This window comes from Schistocerca gregaria, chromosome 3 (assembly GCF_023897955.1).
Source record: "Schistocerca gregaria isolate iqSchGreg1 chromosome 3, iqSchGreg1.2, whole genome shotgun sequence".
NCBI classification, from domain to species: domain Eukaryota; kingdom Metazoa; phylum Arthropoda; class Insecta; order Orthoptera; family Acrididae; genus Schistocerca; species Schistocerca gregaria.
In genome coordinates, this window is record NC_064922.1 from 695,546,049 (window position 1) to 695,567,007 (window position 20,959).

General features: G+C 44.0%; 1 protein-coding gene and 1 pseudogene across 1 annotated transcript in view; one reads left to right on the forward strand and one right to left on the reverse strand.

Annotated features, from left to right (window-relative positions):
- The first annotated feature begins 1,188 nt into the window (after positions 1-1,188).
- LOC126355939 (proton-coupled amino acid transporter-like protein pathetic) overlaps positions 1,189-20,959 on the forward strand; it is an 85,222-nt gene continuing 65,451 nt past the window's right edge. Inside the window, exon 1 of the mRNA XM_050006515.1 lies at positions 1,189-1,392. The gene's annotated coding sequence lies outside the window, so the exon portion shown is untranslated. The remainder of the gene's footprint in view (positions 1,393-20,959) is intronic.
- LOC126356522 (5S ribosomal RNA) lies at positions 7,163-7,280 on the reverse strand (annotated as a pseudogene).

Sequence of the window (20,959 nt, forward strand, 5' to 3'; positions counted from 1 at the left end):
AAAGAAACACTTGAAACACAAGATTCACAATGGAATACAGTGTGATACAAATTGAAACTTGAGTGGTACACAGTTCAACTACACATTCACTAGACTTATGCTCTCGTTCATTTCCTGATATACCTGAAGAAGAATCCTCCATAAAAACGCAACCTGTAAATTAATTCGAAGAATCCTCCATAACAACACAACCTGAAAATTATTACGATAAATGTACACTGAAACTCATAGTCAAAAGAGTCTAGAATTACTATAACATTCAGACGACGTGTAATCTTAAACTTCATCAAATACTTAGTTTTATTCTCTGTACATTTGCCCAGGGCTTTGTAAATCATTTTGTCTAAACGTTTACCCTCTTCACATTTTGAACACGATATCAACCCAAAATCACACGAAACGAACGAAGCAAAGAGACCTCGAATGTCACATAATACCTACCAAGCGAGAGACAATAACAAGGGTTTCAAAACCGATGAAATGTTAATTTGATATCGCTACTTTAATCTATGACGCCTGCAGACTTCACAGATGATCCCGGGAGCCGTAAAAATAGTTTAAACACCTCGGAAAATCATCGTAAGTCGCGTGACGTACTAATATGTGTGCCGCAAATACCCATTTCCCGCAAGCACCCTAATATTACATCAGCATCATTTTTTCTAACAAAATCCAACGGTGAAGCATTTCGAACACAGGCAATGCTTGCAGAGAGAGGACCTTTCAGAAGAGGGAAACAATGAACCGACAGCTTTAATAACGAAAGTACGGTTCCACAATACCTTCCGGGCTACGCTTATCTTCCCGGGAGCGTATCACGCGACTCGCCAGAGACTTTGTTTACGGAAACTCCTGTAACGCAGCGTGAATGGGAGCGCAGCAGAGCGCTGAGCAGCTCCGGGGAATCACCGTGCCCCTGACACCATTGAACTGTCACCTGTCCCCGGCCAATGGCCTGCGAGCGTCGCCTGCTTTCGCTTGTAGCTGTGCGGCGTCACAGCCAGGCGACGCGCCGTGCGTAACCACTCTCCTCCCCGTCCCGCCCCACCCCCCCTTCCCCCACTACAAATTACTGTCCGAAGGCTCCCCACTCCTCCGTGACCTACGTCACAGTCTCGCCTGCAAACCTGCGTGCACGCCGGTGGTGGGAGGAAGTTTGCTATAAAGCGCGGGCTCTGTGAGGTTTTCGTTATTGTTACCACAGACTCAGCAGTGGGTAGGACTGGCGTACTGTGCGACTGGAATTGGTTGATGGGTGACTTGGGCCAACACAACAGAGAATCCGTGCCAATTTCAGCACGCTAAAGTAACACACAGTAGCCGCCGTGCTTCAAGGAGCTTCGCCTGTCCATCTGCTGCTGTAGTCTGTAGAAGAGACCAGCGAAAGCAAAGGTAGGACCTGCCAGCAATACTGCACGAATAGCGTTCGCATAACTTGTTCTTATGTGCTCCAAAATTATGTCTTTCACTGAACGTCCACACTGACTTCATTAACGCATCTTCTTGCCTGTTTCTTTGTAAAAACTTATCCATAGTGTGAGGACAGATTTTGTTGAGGCGTTTTCTATGATAATAATCGTTGGCTCGATAACATGAAATGGCCGAATATGTTAAAATCCTTAGTCTGGATATTACAGTTGAAAGTAAAATCTGAACCAACAAAGTAATAAAATTTCAAAGTTATTGGAATCGAAGAATTACGAAGAACGGATTGTTGCCTTTATGTACACTTCTCTCTATTGTAATGGACCTGGTCTGGCATCTGTTTATTTCATATTTTTTCTCAGTCGCTTGCCTCAGTCATTTTGAGAAAACGGTCTGCAGTAAATAATTTATAATTATGACTGCATAATTTTACATGTAAATTACGCATAAATACTTCGGGTGATAGGGCATCTTATCAGCAGCATAAATTACTTCTCTTGAGTTCAAAATAAAAGCCCATTGATATGAACTATATATCAGAATCTAATCTCCGTCCAGCCACAGGCAACAGGTGTTTTCACGCTGTAGATACCCATTATCAGTTCCCGTGGTGGAAGTATAAACACAATGTTTTCCTCTGTAAAAGCTTCTTTCCTGTCACTGTGCATATATATATATATATATATATATATATGATATCCAACGGCAGTGGCCTCAAAGTTGGGCATCTTACAGGACATTGAGAGCGGCACTTTGATTGTCAAGCCTAATAATCGAATCGGCTCTTGACACAGATGCGACCTTTCTGCTGGATTTTCCAGCAAAGGAAACGTAATATAAGTTCTGCTCTGTCCAATAACAGACAGTGCAGGAAACTGAGATTACTAAATGGTTTAAATGGCTCTGAGCACTATGGGACTTAACATCTGAGGTCATCAGTCCCCTAGACTTAGAACTACGTAAACCTAACTAACCTAAGGACGTCACACACAACCATTCCCGAGGCAGGATTCGAACCTGCGACCGTAGCAGCAGCGCGGTACCGGTCTTAAGCGCCTCTGACATAACTGAAGATATCAATAGCTAGACGTATCACAGTCCCAAAAAGGTATGAATAACTAAAGTGTACCGTAAACAAAAATTATTTTATCCCCTAAGTTGAACCCCGAAAATTTGGTATCAATCATAATATGAAAGCTATAAGAAAATATCCACTAAGTTGTAAGCCTGTGTTTCATTTACGGGACGTGAACGACTGTCAAAATAATAGAGTATTTACAGTCATTTGTCTTGTTTCAAATGAAAAGATCATTCATTAATATTGTCATGTGCCTTTAACGTTGCGCTTGCACTTTACTTACCCGAATTCCTGTAGACATACTTCCACTTAAAACACATTTGTTTGGTGATAGAGGTATCAATTTAAAGGCTACTGGAAATGTTAAAGCTTGATTTCAGGTTCGAGAGATTGGCAGGGATATGCTGTCTTCCAAAAACTGAAATCACCATGTGTTATTAGTTAAGCTTGTAAACTGGTCATATCATCGTTCTAGAAATGCAAAGACAAACTAGAAAAATGCTGAAAATTTCCCTACTGACTGCATTAATACGATATAAAAATGTGAGACGATGTGCAGACAGGCAAATGCCTCAAGTCTTGTCCTTGATGCAAACGTCCAAATTCAAGCATAAAATCTGAGTGGTGACGGCAATAGGGAAAATTTGCCAGATTAAAATTACTTATCCGTTACAGATTTATTGAACGATAAATTACTAGGGCTGCAATACTGCGATTAACTGAACAATATCCTGGTGTTAGCTGACTGTAGTATCGAAGATAAGCTGGCAAACATTCGCGATATTAGTGCAGAATTCCAGCGATAACAAAGCTCGGCAGCCGCTGACAGCCTCGCGATTCCCATGTCGTATCAGTTGGTGTAGTTACACTAATAAATCCAATAAGACTGTGTTGATTAGCAGGCAAAAAAAAAGCCGGCATGGTATTGCATTCATAATTTTGGCACACAGTACGTGGCTCTTGAACAACAGATATGACAGCAGGTGCCCTCCTTAAGAACGAGAGGTAGCACAGTGACGCATGTTCACTCACTCGGTTATTTTGCTTTGTGTTACCTATAGTTACTTTGGCTGCTGTTGAGATATTTTTTTCACATTCGGGGGAAATCAATTTAAACCTAATTCGTCGTTTTATGTTCATCGCAATTTCTTCGCCAAGTTTTGGCGAATGAGTACGTAAAGCCCCCAACAACCGTGTCCTTGCTTCGATCCGCGCAAAACGAGTCAGTAGTTCAGTCCTTAAAAATTAAAAACTAAGTATAAAATAACTAGGAAAATTTACCGGAACAATCTTGGAAGAGATTGGAGCAGGTAAATTAACAGAAAACGAAACAGCGGCTGACATAAACCAATCCACCGGACGCGGTAGTTGGTGCACCGGCTGCACTGTTCAAGGAAGTGGATTTTTAAATCCCTGTCTAGCCTCCACGCATTCGGCTTCCGATTTATCCCCAATTCTCCAAAGATGGTTACTAGGTTGGCTCTCTCCATAAAACCACGAACTTCTTCAACTAAGCTGGTGTTTGTTTCTAAAGATCTCCTTGTCAACGATACATTAAATTCTAACTTTTCTTCATTCCAGTTATATACGCGTGGAATAGTGTAAACTTCTTTTCCTTTTCTCTTATCTCGAATAAAGACACTAATACTTCGCTAAGCTTTGTATTACTCAAAGTCGTCGAAAACTGGGTATTCCGTGAACCTTGTTGCCAACGTAACTACACTGCTGGCCATTAAAATTGCTACACTATGAAGATGACGTGCTACATACGCGAAGTTTAACCTCCAGGAAGAAGATGCTGTGATACGAAAGTGAGTAGCTTTTCAGAACATTCACACAAGGTTGGCGCCGGTGGCGACACCTACTACGTGCTAACATGAGGAAAGTTTACATCCGATTTCTTATACACAAGCAGCAGTTGACCGGCGTTGCCTGGTGAAACATTGTTGTGATGCCTCGTGTAAGGAGGAGAAATGCGTACCTTCACATTTCCGACTTTGATAAAGATCGGATTGTAGCCTATCGCGATTGCGGTTTATCGTATCGCGACTTGCTGCTCGCGTTGGTCGAGATCCAGAATATGGAATCGGTGGGTTCAGGAGGGTAATACGGAACGCCTTGCTGGATCCCAACGACCTTGTATCACTAGCAGTCGAGATGATGGGCATCTTATCCGCATGGCTGTAACGGATCGTGCAGCTACCTCTCGATCCCTGAGTCAACAGATGGGGACGTTTTCAAGACAACAACCATCTGCACCAACAGTTCGATGACGTTTGCAGCAGCATGGACTATCAGCTCGGAGACCATGGCTGCGGTTACCTTTGACGCTGCGTCACAGACAGAAGCGCCTGCGATGGTGTACTCAATGACGAACCTGGGTGCACGAATTGCAATACGTTACTTTTTCGGATGAATCGAGGTTCTGTTTACAGCATCATGATGGTCGCATCCGTGTTTGGCGACAGCGCGGTGAACGCACATTGGAAGGGTGTATTCGTCATCGCCATACTGGCGTATCACCCGGCGTGATGGTATGGGATGCCATTAGTTATACGTCTCGGTCACCTCTTGTTCGCATCGACGGCACTTTGAACAGTGGACCCGTGGCTCTACCCTTCATTCGATCCCTGCGAAACCCTACATTTCAGCAGGATAATGCACGACTGCTTGTTGCAGGTCCTGTACAGGCCTTTCTGGATACAGAAAACATTCGTTTGCTGCCCTGGCCAGCACATTCATCAGATCTCTGACGAATTGAAAACGCCTGGTCAATGGTGGCAGAGCAACTGGCTCGTCACAATACACCGGTCACTACTCTTGATGTACTGTGGTATCGTGTTGAAGCTGCATGGGTAGGTGTACCTGTACGCGCCATTCAAGCTCTGTTTGACTCAAAGCCCAGGCGCATCAAGGCCGTTATTACGGCCAGAGCCTATCAGATACACTGATCGTTTTTAGTATCCTAGTTTCATTTTAATTTATTCATATTCTTATCTTATTCTGGTGCCACATACAAGTGTGCCCCAGTAGACGCCTTTCACCAGAAAGTGTCAGGTAGAAGGCTCTTTTAAGAATCCATGTTTTTGAAACACTTCTAATTCTAGAACAGGATACTTTCACTGGAGTTAGACTTTGCTGTTAATTATGATACATCCTGTAAAAAGTGGAATGAAATGAGCGTGTGGCACTGATGGCCAGGAGGCATCAACCAGGGAGGTTCGAACGGCAGGTCTTATTTCAGGTTACGTCATATTGTCGACTTGCGCGTCAGTGACGATGAGATGATAATGGGGACAACACAATACCTAGTCCACGAGCGGAGAATCGCAGCCGGGCCCGCTGTATGGCAGGCAAATCCGTTACCACTCAGCTAAGCAGACGGACATATAACCTGTGTACCTCGCCAAATGATCATGAGAGCCTAATTAGATTCGAGTTGTCAGATACCGATGTACGTCCAGAAATGCAATAGCAGGGAAAGAAAAAACCCTGGTTCACTGCAGAAACGCTGTCATTCATCGAAGTCTAGTTTGCGAAGTATGAGCGTAGGTGCAGTATACCTGAAGTCTCAGAAAAGATTTCCACTGTTTAAAATAAATCGGTAACAATTGTGGCCACGAGATGAAAGCTCGCCGCGCGTTGATGGACGCTGTCTTTCCACCGGTGCGCTCCCAGTAATTGTCTATCGCAGAACGCCTCCGCCTTCGCGCTGGTGTGCGCGCGCCCGGCGTCGGGTTACCTCGGCGCGCCGCTCTTAAAGATCGGCGCCGCGAATAGTTGGCAGCGGGCGGCGCGCCCAAGTGCCAAGGGCCTGTCCGGCCGGGCGCCGCCGCAGGCTGCCTGCCACGGGCGGCTCTTACGACACGGCGCCGCCGGGCTCAGCGGCCGAGCGCCGGAGTTGCATCAGCCGCGGGGAGGCGGCGGCGCTCGCCGCCACGCCTTGCACCGGTCGCCGGAACTGCTGCCCCCGGAAGCCAGCTTCAGTCGAAGCTTACGGGGGAGCAACGTCAGAATAACATTTGCTTGTCCAGCACATTTCTCCACTGCTATCGAGTTTCGCGACCGGATCGAGTGTTACCGGAGTAAGTTGCGTGAAGATCGGAACTAAAGTTGGCTGAGGGGTGGGGGCATCCCTCGCAGTTGACTCAATAATGACGAGGTAGATATTGTGATCGTGTCGATACAGCCCCAGCACGTAGCGAACTTTCTTCCAAAGTACGAAGGGCGCTTCAATAATTAATGCAACATTTTTTCTCTGCCTATTTCGGTTGAAAAATTCGAAACTTGTTGTGGAACATTGTGGAATATTTTGCGCTTTGGACTCTATACTTTCGTGAAGTGGCGACGCCGTACGTTGCCTACAAAGCGGTGTCTGAGTTGAGTTCCAAGCAGAGAGCGCTAAACCAGCGCATCACAGATATTCATAGGCACTAGCAGAATACCTACGGAGACCTAGCACTCCGTCATCAGGCCACAAGTGTCCCATCGGGACCATCCGACTGCCGTGTCATCCTCACTGAGGTTGCGGATAGGAGGGGCGTGTGGTCAGCACATCGCTCTCCCGGTCGTTATGATGGTTTTCTTTGACCGGAGCCACTACTATTCGGTCGAGTAGCTCCTCAATTGGCATCACGAGGCTGAGTGCACCCCGAAAAATGGCAGCAGCACATGTCGGCCCGGAAGGTCACCCATCCAAGTGCCAGCCATGCCCGACAGCGCTTAACTTCGGTGATCTGACGGGAACCGGTGTATCCACTGCGGCAAGGCCGTTGCCTACGGGGACCTAAGAGTGAACAAATATGGCTCTGAGCACTATCGGACTTAACATCTGAGGTCATCAGTCCCCTAGAACTTACAAGGGAACCTCGACATCGCCCCCCCCCCCCCCTCAGATTTAGTTATATGTTGGCACAGTGGATAGGCCTTGAGAAACTGAACACAGAGCAATCGAGAAAACAGGAAGAAGTTGTGCGGAACTATGAAAAAAAAGCAAAATACACAAACTGAGTAGTCCATGCGAAAGATATGCAACATCAAGGATAATATGAACTCAGGAGCGCCGTGGTCCCTTGGTTAGCGTGAGCAGTTGCGGAACTAGAGGTCCTTGGTTCAAGTCTTCCGTCGAGTGAAAAGTTTAATTGTTTATTTTCAGACAATTATTATCTGTCCGTCCGTCCGTCCGATGTGGGGTAGCTGCACCGTAGTATGGGGATGCTACACCTAAACTGAAAAATTTGAAAACGTCAAAAATATATGTTTTGTCAGAGCACAGGGAAAACTATCCGACTGTGAAACTGTTGCATTCATTTCTTGCAGTTTATGTGACAAACTCTTATGTTTTCATTACTTTTTTGGGAGTGATTATCACATCCACAAGAAAACCTAAATCGGGGTGGGTAGAAGAATCTTTTTACCCATTCGCCAAGTGTACAAGATAGGTGGTCGATAACAAATTCCTGTCAAGTGACGCACATGCCGTCAGCATTGGCGTACAGAATATATCAGACGTGTTTTCCTGTAGAGGAATCGGTTGACCTATGACCTTGCGATCAAATGTTTTCGGTTCCCCTTTGGAGAGGCAGGTCCTTTCGTCTACTAATCTTACGGTTTTGCGGTGCGGTCGCAAAACATAGACACTAAACTTATTGCAGTGAACACAGACGCCAATGAACGAACGGACAGATCATAACTTTGCGAAAATAAAAAAGTTAACATTTCACTCGACGGAAGACTTGAACCAAGGACCTCTCGTTCCGCAACTGGTCAAGCTAACCACGGGACCACGGCGCTCCTGAGCTCATAATATCCTGATGTTGCATGTCTTGCGCATGGACTACTTAGTTTGTATATTTTGCTCATTTTTTTCGTAGTTCCACACAACTTCTTTCTGTTTTCTCGATTGATCTGAGTTCAGTTTTTCAAGGCCTATCCACTGTGCCAACTTATAACTAAATCTGAGGGGGCTGCGATGGGGAGGTTCCCTTGTTAGAACTAATTAAACCTAAGGACATCACACACATCCACGCCTGAGGCAGGATTCGAACCTGCGACCGTTGTGGTCGCGCGGTTCCAGACTGAAGCGCCTAGAACCGCTTGGCCACACCGGCCGGCTGCAGTGAACAAAAAGCACGGTGAGCCGCAGGGCGTTTGTCATTATCACAACAAGCTCGCCCAGAGTTGCCCGATCTCCACTCTCCTGACCTGCGGTACACAGCTGTGACTCCTACAACTTTGGAACGTACACACACTTTCTTTCGAGGTGATCGACGGATCACAAACACCTCGCTGCTCAACTGCACGTCTCTGTTGGCGGTGCTGAGACATTCGTTTACCTGTTGTGGTACTCAAAAGTGTGGGCCTGCTGGACTCTTCGCCGCCTAACAGAAGACTACAACAACGAAGGACCGTCTGCGCGGAATCGCTCGCTCGTTACGAGACTGATTCTGACAATTTTTGTCTAATATCGTCAAAGGCGTTAAAACATGGGTTCATCACTAGAAACCGGAAACAAAACTGTAAGCCATGTAATGGCACCACACCACGTCTCCTCCTAAGAAAAAGTTCAAAGCCTCACCCACACCAAGCAAAGTCATGAGACGGTTTTTGGGATTCTGAAGGGGCTATTCTGTTTGATGTCCTCTCTCATGCTGCAGCGATCATCCCTGAAGTGTGCCGGCCGGTGTGGCTGAGCGGTTCTAGACGCTTCAGTCTGGAGCCGCGCGACCGCTACGCTCGCAGGTTCGAATCCTGCCTCGGGCATGGATATGTGTGATGTCCTTAGGTTTAAGTAGTTCTGAGGTCTAGGCGACTGATGGCGACAGATGTTAAGCCCCATAGTGCTCAGGGCCATTTGAACTATTTGAACCTGAAGTGCAGTGTGTTTCTCTCAGGAACCTGAAGAAACTAATTCAGCATGTTCATTACAGAATTGTAAACTTTTCCTTCTCCATGACAACGCATGGCCTCACACGAGTCTGCCACCGAGAGAGATGGCGCAGTGGTTAACACACCGGATTCGCATTCGGGAGGGCGACGGTTCAATCCCGCTTCCGGTCGTTTTGATTTAGGCTTTCCGTGATTTCCCTAAATCGCTCCAGGAAAATGCCGGGAAGATTCCTTTTAAAGGGCACGGCCGACTTCCTTTCCCATTCTTAACCCGAAGAGACCGATGACCTCGCCGTTTGGTCTCTTCCACCAACAAAGCCCAACAAGTCTGCGCGTCCGAGAGAAGCTCATAAGACTTCGTTACACTGTTTTTCTTCTTCCAACTTAGAACCCGCACACTTCGATTTCTGCCTGTTTAGACCAATGAAGGATGTACTCATTGGCAAGCAGTACGTGGATGATGGGGAGGTTACTGATGCAACAAGACGTTGGCTCCAGCGTAGACTTGTATAATGGTGCAATATGGGCATACAGATCCAGTAAGTTGATATAAGGCAGTCACATAGAACGGAGACAGTGCTGAAAGATAGGGTTTTGTAGCCAAAAGAGTGGGGAATAATATGGTGTACTGGAATCCTTAATAACACAAACCTGATTTCAGAAAAAAAGATGCATTGCATTATTTATGGGAAGCCCCTCGTAGCAGTTAGTCCGGCCTAAAGCTTACAATTAATTGTCAGTAAATGACACACTGGCTGCAAAATCTGTCACGAGATCTTAAGACGAATGACAACAGTCAAGAGTTGTATGAATACACATGCTTCACTTTTAAGTCTAATCGGAAAGAAAAAGGTCTAGTTAATACGTGGATGGAAAATTTTCTCTTGTCGTATCCGTATTAATTACACTTTCTCTGATCATTAATGGTACAAAATCAATTTTATGAATGTCTTCACAGAACATTATGAGCTCTCCGTACCCGAGAACTGAAATGTACCATTAGTACACGTATTCTAGATAAGGTGCATACAGAATCAAAAAGATCGTGTAATTGCTGTGGTAGATAAAGAAACAATGCAATAAGGATACTCTTCAATCTGATTAAAAACCCTAAGCTGTTACACATTTCTAGTAGGTAAACGGGCCCGACCAACCACATAACTCTAGTATTTTTATATGCACTCTGAGAAAAACGACGCACCATGAAGGGATTACCCGAATGTAACGGAAATTGGGAGATGAGTTGTAGATGTACAGTCAAACGAATCATTACAGTTCCAGAAAAATTGGATGCTTCCATCAGGTGAAAGCGCTCCACAACCTGAGGAATCCAGTAATGCGTTGGCCCACCTCTGGTGACTTGGGCTTGGCGTAGCTTGATAGAGTTGCTGGGTGTCTGCCTTAGGGTTACTGTGTCAGATTCTGTACAATCGCCGCGATAAATCGTAAAAACCCCGAACTGGTGGGCGGATCCTGGCCGTAGGACCACAAACTTTCTCAACTGGGGAGAATCTGGAGGCCTTGCTGGCTGCGATAGGGTTCGGCTAACACAAAGTCAAGTAGTTAAAAGTCTGGCAGCGTGTGGGCGGACATTATCTTTGAAACGAAAGCCCGGAATGGCTGGCCACGAAGGGCAATAAAACTGGACCAAGAAAACGACGTACCACTGTGCCGCAAAGGTGTAGCGGATGATAATTAAGAGGGTCCTGCTACGAAATGAAATGACACCCCAGACCATCACTCCAGGTCGTCGGGCTCAATGTTGGACTAGCGCCGTGTCCCAGCTGCCAGACACGTCTTCAGCCTGGAGTCTCATTGACTGGTGTAGAATTGTCTTTAGTAACGAGTTCCGCTTCGAACTAAGTCCCGATGACCAACAAAGACATGTCTAGAGGCGCCCGAACAGCTAACGGATACAAACCTGACTGTACCCCGTCATACGAGTCGACGACCAGCAGTGATGGTCGTCGGTGCCATTTCTTTTCATAGCACCACCCACCCCTTTAGTAGTCATACGCGGCACCTTGCAAGACAATTGAACGTCAACGATATTCTACGCCCAGTTTTGTTGCCATTCGTGGAAAGCCACCCTGCGCTTACATTTCAACAAGGTAATGCCCCACCCGCACACGGAGAGAGTTTTTACTGCTTATCTTCGTGCTTGCCTATGCCATCGGCAACAAGGCTGCCCTATCTCTCGTCAATTAAGAACATAAGGAGCATTATATGCAAGGTCTCCCAGCCAGCTCTGGATTTTCACGCACCAATTGGGCAGAATTTGGCGTGATACCCCTCTGGAGGACACAAAACAACTGTTAGTCATCGCCAAGCCGAATTACTGTTTGCTTAAGGGCCAGAGGTGGACCAACGCAGTATTGACTTGTTCAGTTTGTGTAAACCTTTCTCTTGAATGAATCATCTAGTTTTTCGGAAATATACCGACTTCCGTCCCATTCGGATAATTCCCATGCCGTAAGTATTTTCTTTCGTAATATGAATATATACTTATATCAGCATGAGAAACTCATTCCTGGCAGCGCTCTTCACGTATATAGTATAGGCTATTACAGTACATAGTAATAAGAAAGTCGCAGCATCTTTAGCAAACGCGACGAGTTCTAAAGAATACAGCATGACACGAACATTCTCCTTCATAGTGGCCCAGATCTATCCAGTACATTACAGTGTTCTCGTGGAACTTTCGATTTTCTTCTTTGATCTTACACTCTAATCTTAGGATCTCCTAATACTTTTACCACCAATGTGTCATTAACTACCATTTAATTATAACAAATCGTGACAAGAGTAACGTTTTAGAGGCAGCACGTATTCATAGGACGTAAACGAAAATGATGAAATTGAATAAGACGTCTCCAAAGTTCTTCATTTATGGACTGGTATAGAGTTTCGCGGTCACGTCGAATGTTGCGGAGGACACGTCATTTTGACTGCGTCCTTCAGCGAAAATGCCTCTCACGATTTTTCTGCTGTCTGTGTATATGCTAGTAGCAGCGGAATCTGCAAACACCGTAATGGGATTTCCAGGGACAAGAAACCATTGCAGTTGCAAAATACTGGTTACCGACGTCATCACTGCGATTGATGGCACATGTGCAGATGTCCGGCTAAAGGCAGCACATTCTGTCTTCCTGTGAAGTTTTGCACTAGTTCCAGCTAAGTCTTGCTCTGATAACGTATTTACCGGCTGAGTCAGGAGGAAAGGGGAATGTTTTGAAGGGTGACAGTGTTGCTGAGCAAAAACTTTATATGAAAGTATGTCCAGTTCTTAACAATTTCCGATGAAACTAATGAAAACAATGGGGAACCGGACAAATGCAGTCGATAGTAAATAAAACCTTGCGACATTATGTTTTGTTTAATTGTATACACTTCATCAAAAAAGATTTTCTGGAAGTCTACCATCAACTTCAGTGCATTTTGCGCAGTTTGTGTGCATCTGCTGTTTTGCTGATCTGAGCTAATTCGTACGGTCTATTACCTGAGCACTCGCTTGTAAATTACGGGCGGGAAGTTGCTCCATTGTGTCCACCTTGCGCTTGTAGACTTCGCTCTTAAGCTAACTGCACGAACAGTAATCTAATGAAGTAAGATCAAGTTACTTCGGTGACAAAGAAATTACTGCACGGCGACCGATCCCACACCCAGGATACGTTTCAGTGAGGTAGTGTGTCACTGGCCATACTGAATGCGCTGGAGCTCCGTCGTGCTGAATGTACATAAGACATTCGTTGCCAAAGGAATATCCTCAAAGTATTCTAATAAAACATTTTGAAGGAAATCAAGATACCGTACTCCATTAAGACGGTTATGTAAAACAACTGAACCTATGAGTTGGTCATCAGTAATACCGAACCACACGTTCGCTGAGAAACGTCGTTGAAAATTTGTGTCCAAAGTAGCGCATAGTTTTTCGTGTCAACACACTTCAGAGCTGAGCGTGTTATTGATGCGGATGCGGGTAAATGTTGACTCATCAGTGAACAGAACACGTGGAATACAGTGTTCATTGGCAATGACTCAATGATAGAATTCCTTTCCTTTGCCATCATCTCCTATATGGAGATGTTGCACACCCTGCCGACGATAGGGGTGCAGACCCTGCTCTGTACCTGAGCATCACTCGTGTTTGTGGAATACCAAGCTGTGCTGCAGTTTTTCTAGAGATGTTTAATTGGGTTGCATTTTACTGTTTCAGGAATGTTCTCAACTTCACTAAGGTCTTTACTGGACGGAACATTCAGATACAACATATGCACTGTGAAGCGCATCGCCCCCACGCAATCTGTCAAACACTTTCTAGGTACCGCATTATCAGGAACTCTGCGATTAGGAAATCGTCGTTCTCGAATAGCGGCTCCGGTATTCCCACTGCAAAACCCGTAGACGAGGATCAGGTCAACCCCATTCCACCTATACGAAGGCCTCACTGTAGTAATGAGACGTGAGATAGACAAAGAGTACAGTTGCAGGTGCCGTCACCCCACCAAGCTCAAGTGTGCACTGAAATTGTCAGCTAAGACAACACTAGAAAGCCTAACGTCGCTTTGTTTTCGGATGTGAGTGCTGGTGAAGGAGGACATGAAGTCGCACTCAAGATTTTCAGATAGCTCTTTATTGAATACTGTTAAGAAAGGGACATGTGTTCATTTGGAGGTTTTTTCTTCAGAATCGCCAATGTTATCACCCCTCAAAGCATGTTCCTCTCTTCCTGAATTACCATGTACAGGACATTAACTAAGCTGCAAATCTTCATGTTATACAACCTTGGTACCCTTACCCGGTTGAATTAACGAAAGAAGATCCAATGGAAAAGCCTGTGGTTCGTTGTGAGCTCGTTCAGTAAGTGCGAGAGCATTACTGAGAGCCGGCCGCGATGGTCTCGCGGTTCTAGGCGCTCAGTCCGGAATCGCGCGACTGCTACGGTCGCAGGTTCGAATCCTGCCTCGGGCATGGATGTGTGTGATGTCCTTAGGTAGTTAGGTTTAAGTAGTTCTAAGTTCTAGGGGACTGATGACCACAGATGTTAAGTCCCATAGTGCTCAGAGCCATTTGAACCATTTGAACATTACGGAGACGCTGAACGAAACCGAACCGCAGACGCTGCAAGAGAGTCATTGCGCATCACGGAGAGGTGTACTGCTGAAATGAGAGAGCTCACGTTTCAAGAAGAGAGAAATAACATTTTACTTGCTCCCACATAAGTCAAGTAAAATTATTACGACGATGAGTTCAAATAGACTAGTACTGGCACGCAGGTATTGACATTCATTGTCCTAGTAGACCATTCGTGACTGCATCAGTGAAGGGGGTATTATCATAGTTATAGTCAGAAGTACCCTCTGCCACACACCTTGTGATCGCTAGCGAAATGAGGATTTTGGTGGAGGTTAGATCTATTTGTCGGACCAGGACTCTAACAAATATCTTTGTACTCCGCGCCGATCGCTTTTGTTATTAAGAGCTAATCGAGCACGCATCATTGTCCGAGTCGATCATACAGCCTGTACGTACCTCTCTCCCACTTTTACGACACTAAACAAAACCTACCTTGTGCATGTTTGTGGACTAGCCCTTTTGGAAGACAAAGTGTGACAGATAAATGCTTACCTACAGCGTAGATTTTAGCTTATATCCTCTGTCTGAGTCAGTTAATAATGCTTGTGACTGTATCATTTGCTCCTCTGGGAGAGGGAATGCAGAGGAGAGCGCGTTAGCCCTTCCCTGTTCTCGGAACGTGACAGTCTGCAGCCCTATGGGCTACAATGTACAATGCTCTCATTGTACTTTTTTTGTACATAGCTTCCGAAGAAGGATGACACAGTAAAATGAAATATGCCGCTGCTTCCAGTGTATTCTTGTAGTTGTTCTCCACAACAGAAGAACCGAAGAAACGTGATTTCTTTTGTTCTTTCCTTTCTTGAATTAAACAATGAAGATTTTTTTCTGAGAAACTCATTCAGAGTTTCCAGACTCGTGTCAGAAGTGACGACCAGGAAAGCCATAGCAACCAACCACATGTAAGAATGAAATGTATCAATTTAATCATTTAATTTTAATTTTAATTATCAAGTACTGTTAGTATTAAATTGGCTACTTGCATTGTGCTGTTTGAGGCTTTCCCGGCGCTGCATCTGCTTGATAGGTTCACGGGAATTACGCCGGATAATATTGTAGAAACCGCACAATATTTAAGCGAGACAACTGCCCGCCATCTTCAGGTGCTACTGTCGCGTCGCTGAGAAGCTCGCCAATTTATATGCTGGCTTTCTACTTGCATTTGTTGTCATTATCATCATTATTGCGCTTAAAAGCCACACCGATTACATTATGACAATAAATCTGCACCAGACGACCAGTATCAAGTCATTCTTTCACTAGTATACTTCCCCGCTATAAAACCAACTGAAAACGAACACAGTGTGAAGATACATTAGGAAATCAACGAAGCGATTCCCAAGTAATTTCCACGTTTGAAGTCGCATACGTTGTATTGAAATCAGCTAAATGCCTCATCGGATGGTTCGAATAAGACGTGCAATCATATTATCGCTACTTTGGCATCTCTAATGCATAATTGCCATTTAATTGTGAACCTTGTGCATTACCTCCGTTGGAAAACCACAAAATCCCCATAAGATTGTAGGCAACTGGTCATCATAGTGAACTACAAAAGCGTGGGAGAAACGGGTTTCTGAAGTGTTGCTATCGCACGCGGTATCTTACGAGCGTAACAGACGTCAACTCGTCGTAGCAAACGGTATTAATATGTCAATCCGACAGTTCCGACGTAAACTTATCGAAGTCGGTTTAGAGTATTAAAACGCACAACAAAGAGAGATATTTTCCTCTAATCACGGTGTTCATTAGTAAGGCAGCAAATTGTTAGTAATGAGGAATTTCAATCACAAGTGGATTTTCCGAGGTTCTGAAGGATCTAATGACTCCAAGACGGTTGACCAGTTGTCATTAGTTTTGTTGTGACCCCAGATGAATAGTGCTATTGACAGCGACTGGTCTGTTCACTGCTTCTCGAGAAGCATCGACTTTCAGAATACTGGAGTTTTTCTTTATTGACTGAGTCTGATGCGAGACTTTACTGCATTAGACGTTTCGAACTATGCAAGGTATAATTAATAGTAAACCAACTTTACTGTTCATACCACAGTTTGAAACTGAGGTGACAATCAAGAAAACTTCTTGTTAGCTACGATCATAAATTTGTATTGATGTTCCTGTATACAGATGCGACGGGCAGAGTGAAACTTTATAGGATTAACTGAAAATCACTCTTTGAATTCTGTAAACTGCGTTAGTGTTAGAAACGCTAAACCATGTTTAGGCACAGAAGAGAACTCGGGCTATTTCTCCATTACGTATGTATGTTGACACTCTAACGTCACTGCACTAATTTCTCAATTTATCGGTTTAACTCTAGTGGTGTGTTCACGTCTAGAAGGATTCATTTTGTATTAAAATCTTAGAACACGGATTGGAGTCTCCATTCGTTTACATGGGTTTACGGAATGTTATTTTATTTGTTCGTAGTATTTTTCACATTCCCTCGCGATCCACTGAGTGATGTTCTACCGATGTCGGTCTCCGCCTTACAGAAATGAGCTTTCTTGTTTCCCCCTGAGTTCTTTGCTGATTGACAGTACTCAGACTGCAGTTCTTCCATTCTTCTCGTTTTGACGATATCAATACCTGCTCTGAGCTAGAAATCCTTTCCAAACCACTGAATTTTTTAAACGTAACTGCTCACCAAGTGTCTCTGTGCATTTTAAGCTGACCCTAGCAACAGTGTCGTCTTTAAAGTCCTGCAAAAACATATTTTTTCCTTAGAGTATTGTACAAGCATTTATATAAGGAACGGAGGCTAATGCTCGTTGAAAAAAAAGGAAGAAGAAGAAAAAAATAACCTGGGAATTTCAGAATTCAGACAGAGAGAGAGAAGTCATCTGATGGTAACCATAATACTTCTCCATTCACATTCAGACACCTGTTTGCTATGCGAGCCGGCGCACAGCCCTCACGGGCCGTGTGCCAGCCTTCTTTCGTAAGGTGTATCGACGATAAGTAAGGTTACTTCACATGCGAAACCCGTATTTCGCGGAGCGGCCTTGTCACAGTGACCGCCTCAAAACTACTGCTGCAGTCTCGTTCACCTTAGCTAAATGGCCGTAAACTGCAGAATGACAAATAAATAAATATAATTAACTCGTTTTCTACCAACGTGTAAACAGACTTAAGCCAAAAGAGGTTGCGCTTCTCCTTGTCGATGACTTTCAGACTGTTCAGAGATACTGAAGACCGAAGAAGTCGGAGATAACTGATAACCTCAACTCTTTGATTTCCCTTTTTTGAACAAAATATTCACTTTCAGAAATTTATGTAGGACAAGAGCCGCTCGGCGCCAGCTATCGTAATGAACTAACAGGTGATGTAACGAGGGCCACTCCTTCTGAAGAAGATGTTTTTAGAAATATCAACACCTAGGTCAAGCGCTAGAAAACCTGTGTTTTGCAACTGTTTTTTCAACCCTCTTTCAGAAACGAATTATCTTGTGTATAAATTACAAAGCAGGCTAGGGTCATAGCTAAGCGACCAGAAACAGCGTGTTGTCCTTAAATTATGATCGCAGGTAGCATTGGAAAACGTCGTTTCCCATCAACGTAACATAACTGTACCTACCTTCCTGTTTGTAAGACTCTAGTAGCTATTCGCCTGGATATATTGCACAACCTTTAACAATCTGGTTAGTAAGATATGCTTTAGTAGATTATTGAAGACTAAAAGCTTCTGTATTTCAGCAATCATTACAACAAATGCCATTAATGATTTGAAGAGGTAAACAATCTTGGCTGAAAAGCTGACTTAATTATTTTATATTTTGCCAATAACGCTTTTCGTATCTTCAGATCGACTTCTACAACAGATGTTAAACGCATAGGCTGCCGTACAAGTGAATGCCTTAGCAGGCAGGGGCAGACATGTACAACGACACTTCTTGCATGTTTACATTTTACATTTTGTGATGCACTTGTGCAGGGCTGATTCCGTTTTTGGTGTCTTTTCGACTACGCTATATACTCTACAAGGGCACTGCTCGAAGTCTCTTAAGACTTGCTAAGGGCAGCTATCTACTGAGGTCTTTTGTGTATTCGATACGTGACTTCCGGTGTACTCAACACCATTTTACACCAGGGCACCACGGAATGTACTTAAAGTATTGATAGCGGTGTTTGCGTGCTAAGACATTTGCATAGACTGTAGCCTATGTGTTGAATAACTGTTGTGCGAGCCAATCTGAAGATACTTTAAACAAGGTGAAAAGTGATATTGATATGTAATTAAGGTTTACAACAGGATGTTAAACCTGGTGAGTCACAGACAACATTCTCCGTATGACCTGTGGCTATCGCACAAATTCTGAAAATTGTTACGCTTTTAAAACGGTGAAAGAACTCTGTGTAGTTCCTTGGGTCACTGGGTAAGTGATGGACTACCAAGTTCAACGTCCAGATTCGAGCCCCAGTCAATCCTAGGACTTTGTCATTTGGTGCCTATTTCACTTCTAGTAATTATCCGTAAACATGGAAACATCAAGTTCAGGCGTGGTTCGGAGTGCACGTTAATTTGTAGGTCCCCATACAATTGGCTGCAAAAACTTGGAGGAAGCCAATGGCCTAATTCCGCCTCAAGATAATACTAACTAATCCTGTGGTATTCTAATCAAGCGTCAGATTGATGACGGCTTTTTCGTTACTAACAGAATACAAACTAGAGCCCTACTTGCGTCTAGCTGTCAGAAACAGTATGCCACACAAAAAAATACTCGATTCTCTGAAATGACATGGGAGAAAACCGGATGATTTCTTCATTAAGATAATAGATGTTTTCTTTCCCTACCTCTTCCAAGACTGGATTAATTCTAAATAGCTAACGAAGTCGCTGTTGATTATCTCTACATGTAACGAAAATTCGCTGAGTCAGTTTAGACATTATGTAGGCGAAGATAAATGGATTTTTCTTCGTAACAACGAAGATAGGATTGTTCCGCTCAAGAAGTGAATGTGTTATTGACATTGTTTGAAAAAGGAAACTGACCTGCTCGAATCAGTGCAGTAATGAAAGCGTTTCGCAGTGCTGGAGAATACTCGCCCTAACACTGAAACCGAAAGGATGCAGTGTGTGTGAGTGCGTCACGCGTGATTACCGCACAAGACCACTTAGCCAATACACACGAAGTGACAAAGGTATTTCGGGCCGGCTTCTGGCATAACGGAAGCTGCCAAGCGTTCCAAACTAACACGCCGCGGGGCAAATTCCTGAGAGCCACGTGCAACAGCTCCACAGTTCACGCGCAGCGAACTGTTGCCGTACCGGTTGTGCGCGCTGCTGACTCATTCGTGGAAGTGCAGTGGTGACGCTGCTATGTGTACTTTAAGGCGATAGGGGGAGCTTGTTGTTACCTGAGCGCAGAGCGCAGAACTTCGTTGTGAAATATAGGTAAAAGTCACTACAGTCACATCATTTTAAATGTCTCTTGCGGGAAGAATCAATATCATTACAATTTCTCTTGAGTAAGGAAACAAGAGTAATTCTGTGATAAAGTCATTCACTTTTCTTAAAATGGTTATTCCAACAGTAGATGTCAGGTCGTGACTCGTTGAAAACTTCAAACAGCCCTTCAGATCCCCTAAGATGGATCACTTATTAAAATGTGGCTAGCGTAATGCACTATGGCAGTCCTGTGAGTGACAGAAGTCTTGTCCAACAAGAAAATTGAATTTGACAAGTAAGGAATTTTTGCTAGTTCATGTGGTCTTAGTAGAAATTTATTTCGAACTCAAATTAGTAATGTAACTGAATATTTGTGGCAAGTAACTGAATAATGGGTCAAGCAAAAAAATACGGATTTAGAGATAATAAACAAAATGTGTATAGCACTTCAACAAAAGCAGTATAAAATTTGGGGATCACTATGCAAACATAAAAACTACCCAGGTTTATTGTCACATACATGTTTGTATTGTATGTTAATGGATTTAAGAACAAAATGATAAAAAATTAGAAAAAACTAAATGTTCTTATTGCAATGGGTTTACAATAAATAACGATACAAGTGCCATCATGTCCATTTCCACTCATTTCACAAGTTTCTCGTAAAGTCACTTATTCTTCTCTTTTACAAATGGTATCACTTAGAGAAATCCCGTCTCTTTTCTTCAGACAGCCTATATTCACGGTGTAGTGTTTCCAGCTGCTCGTGTTGAAGATCAGAAGGCTTCACGTTTCTCTTCAAGATGTAATATTCCTTAAACTCTTCAATTTCACTAAGAGTTGACCGAACTTGCAGTACCCCAGGGTATTCAGTAGTCAGTCTGATCCACTGTGCTTTTGAAATATGCATACTGGTGAGATTTGTGTATTTTTCAGCAGCTGAGTTAAAATCGTAAAAATCTGTTTCTTGCAAAATAGTGACTACGAATGGCGGTCGCAGGTCCGAATCCTGCCTCGGGCATGGATGTGTGTGATGTCCTTAGC